General features: G+C 46.0%; 1 pseudogene; it reads right to left on the reverse strand.

The window, feature by feature from the left end:
• Positions 1–2,451: 2,451 nt before the first annotated feature.
• On the reverse strand, positions 2,452–3,347 carry LOC123816504 (annotated as a pseudogene).
• Between the last annotated feature and the right edge of the window lie 611 nt (positions 3,348–3,958).

The following is a 3,958-nucleotide window of genomic DNA, read 5'->3' on the forward strand; positions in this document are numbered from 1 at the left end:
AGAGTTTCTGTGTGGCCTGCACACTGTAGCACCGGTCTCTGGGGAGCCTGTTCTCCACACACTCCACCCTTCCCCCAAAACACAGTCTCTCACATTCAGGGCTGGTCACCTCCTTTCAGGGCCTCCAACAGTTTTAGATAAAGTTTCTCTCTCAATCTTTCCCAGATGGCATTGGGAAGAGCCCCGTAGCTATATTATAACACAGGGCAGTGGCAGTGGCATGCTGACCCCACTCCCTCCAGAGATCTTCAGCCTCGGGTATGCCTGCTCCCACCGTGCTGTTTCTGGAGCCTGCACCTCCCAGGTATTCTCTCACCGCCCTAGCAGCTCGCAGGTCCTGAGCTGATCTACAGCTGTCCCGACTCTGTGCTGCCAGCAGTGCTGGGCTGGGCAGTGGTAAGGGTCTGCCTAAAAGGCCCAGGCCATCATCCCCGGGGCGCCCAGCAGGCTGGCGGCTCCCTGCGCACTCCTCACACTCTCCTGTGCGCACGCGCTCACTCACAGACGCTTTTACTTGCTCTCCGCTTTGTGTCTGGGAGCAGATGAGCAGCGCTGCCCGCCACTCCCCTGCCCTGTTGGATCCTTCTGATAAACTTCGTATTTAAACCTGGTAAAAGCCTATTAGCCGTCTAGAGGGAATAAGGGATAAATTTCCAAAAATGTACAATTTCCTTTAGAGAAGTTTCAGAACCAAAAAACTAATTGACATGAAAAGCCATAGAAAAGTAGTTGAAAGTCCATTCATAGAACTTTTATCCTATCCCATGAACTTAATAAACGTGTTCTTAACAAGTATCCTAAAATGGTTCCTGAAAATTTCATAAGACACTAAACAAAGCTAGTCATCATCTCAAGTTATTTCCCCTCTATTTTTAGAGCACATGCATGCATGTTAGGCAATGCAAAACAGAATCACAAAAGCAAAAAAAAAAAAGGAAAGGAAAAGAAAAAAAACCCTAAGAAGTTAAATACATGTGTTTTCTTTTTTGTTTTACTGTTGTGCTTGATGTACATGAAGTAATGGCTATCAATTCATTTTACTGCATCTTCACTTGTATATTTGTTCTTAGGTTGCCTAAAACACTTGGATACAAATAAAATGCATGTAGCAAAAACAGTGCAAACAGACAGCAGGTACCTTTACAAATAGTGGGATGTGAGCCGCTTCTGCCCTTATCCAGAGTAAACAGGTCACGAGGGAAGGAGCACTCCTGCAGCTGCACGGACGTGTGCGCACTGCGACTGAGTGCCCCGCAGATGCCCGCGCAGTTCCACAGCACGGTCCGCAGCCCCGTTTCTAGCATGGCCCTCTAAGTACCCACAGCAGCTCCACCTGAGCCGATTAGCCCTTTTGTTCCCCACCAGGACAAGCTAAGAAGTAGGCAGTGTTCTTTGCTTAGACATGGGAGCGATTTTAACACTGGCCCCTGTGAAGCCACAATGTACCAGAAAATGCTATGTCAAACATTTGTAACTGTATAGGAATCCCACATCCCCATACTGGTCACCTCAAGATGAAAATATAACTCCCTAATTGTCAACTGGCTCTACTCCCTTAATATTAAACAGAAAAAACACACAAGAAATAAAGAAAGTCAAATAGAAATAACATAAACCTGTCATAAATCATAAACAAAAAACTATTTGTGGGACAGAGTAACTGACAGATGGTGTATTGTGTAAATTTTAGAATGAGGCAGATGAAAGTTGGAAGGCCAGTTAATTTTCTCCTCCTTCTCTGCTTCAGCTTCATCTCCTTGGGCATCCAATGTCCACAATGTCAAGTTGTCTCTCAGTAATCGCATTATTAGCGTGCTTCTTTGTATGACTCTTCACGTAATGCACCAATTTCAGCACTGGCTTCATCAAAAGCTGTTTGCAAGAGAGCAGGCATTCTCTGGGGAGTTCAGAATCTTGTAATAGAACAGTGAGAAGTTAAGGGCCAGACCCAATCTGATAGGATGTATTGGTTGCATTTCCTTTTTCCTGATTAAAAAATTGTTTAGATTCATTGAATATATTTAATAAGTTTTATTATTGTACAAGGAAATCATCTCTTTATCTCAGGCTTGATAAATAGAGCACTCAGTCAAATCTTCGCTGAGTTACATTTTCATTTCACATGGTGGTCTTTCATCAAAGCTTAATAAAAGACATAGCCATTTCTAAATGTTTCTATTCTAGAAAATAGATGTGTGGCTCTTCAACAATTGTATGTTATTTGTTATGACTATAATTTGGACTCATGAAATTTGGGGGGTGTACAGTGAACTTTACTGATGGTGCATGACAAGGCAGGGCTTCTTAAGCCCCTCACCTCCTCAGAGGGGTCCAGGATGAAAACTGGAGGTCAGGAGATTCTCAGTGCGTTGGGGGATCGATCTGGGGCAAGGACTCCCCAGCAGCTGAGGGCCTCTCTTCCTGTTGTGGGGCTGGTGGTCCAGGGGGCTCTTATTCCTTGGAGGCCATCTGGACCGTGAGGTCTGCCACCCTCTTGCTATAGCCAAATTCATTGTCATACCAGGAAATGAGCTTGGCAAAGTGGTCATTGAGGGCAATGCAAAGCCCCAGCATTGAAGGAGGAGGAGTGGGTGTCACTGTTGTGGTCACAGGAGACAACTGGTCCTCAGTATAGCCCAGAATGGCCTTGTGGGGGCCCTCTGACACCTGCTTCACCATCTCCTTGATGTCACTGTATTTGGCAGCTTTCTCCAGATGGCAGGTCAGATCCACAACTGACACATTGGGGGTGGGCACACAGAAGGCCATGCCAGTGAGCTTCCTGTTCAGCTCAGGGGCGAACTTGCTCACAGCCTTGGCAGTGCCAGTGGAAACAGGGATGATGTTTTGGGCAGCCCCTCAGCCATCACACCACAGCTTCGCAAAGGGGCCATCCCCGGTCTTCTGGGTGATAGTGATGGTATAGACTGTGGTCATGAGTCCCTCCATGATGCTGAAGTTGACATGGATGACCTTGGCCAGGTGGCCAAGCTGTTGGTGGTGAAGGAGGCATTGCTGACAGTCCTCATGGAGTTATCATACTTGTCATGGTTCACACCCATCACAAACATGGGGGCATCCTCAGAAGGGGCAGAGATGATGACCTTCTTGGCTCCTCCCTTCAAGTGAGCCCCAGTCTTCTCCATGGTGGTGAAGACACCAGTGGACTCCACAACATACTCAGCACCAGCATCACCCCACTTGATATTGGCAGGATCTCTCTCCTGGAAGATGGAGACAGACTTTCCATTGATGACAAGCTTCCCATTCTCGGCATTGACTGTGCCTTTGAACTTGCCATGAGGACAATCATACTGGAACATGTAGACCATGTAGTCGTGGTCAATGAAGGGGTCATTGACCTCCTGGGTGGCAATAATAGCATGGACTAATAATGCCAAACAACCACTTTTCCAGAGAGAAAAGCAGTCCTGGTGACCAGGCGCCCAATACAGCCAAATCCATTTACTCCTACCTTCAGCACCGTGTCTCAGGGTTGAGGCTGGCACTGCGCAGGAAGATGCAGTTGTCTGTGGAACATCAGGAGTGGAGAGCCTACATTTATGAAATTTTAACTGGAAGTGTAGAAGTACCTCTTGAAAAACGAATATGCTTTCCTTGAGAGATAAGAGAAAGTTCATAATCCATCATATTTTCCAATTTTCTTGGTCCCCAGAAATTTTAGAACTAAAGATGTGCACAGTGATCTTATTATCTTGGGTTCTGTTATATTTATTAATATTTCTTCCCTAATTCATTCTATATGATTCTGTTAATGGCGGTTTGATCATAAAAGTACAATGACACATACCCATTGCAATAACTTAAGCATCTTGGGGATGTGTGCTGTAGGACACAGAGGCTTGTCCTGCAGCTGCGAGTGTGCTTTTCCAGAGGGAAGTGTGGCTGATCGCTGGAGAGAATATCCTTTCAGATAAGACACCCACACTCTCATAGC

This window comes from Phyllostomus hastatus, unplaced genomic scaffold (genome assembly GCF_019186645.2).
Source record: "Phyllostomus hastatus isolate PE091 unplaced genomic scaffold, TTU_PhHast_1.1 phas_contig_1048, whole genome shotgun sequence".
In the NCBI taxonomy this organism is placed as follows: Eukaryota; Metazoa; Chordata; class Mammalia; order Chiroptera; family Phyllostomidae; genus Phyllostomus; species Phyllostomus hastatus.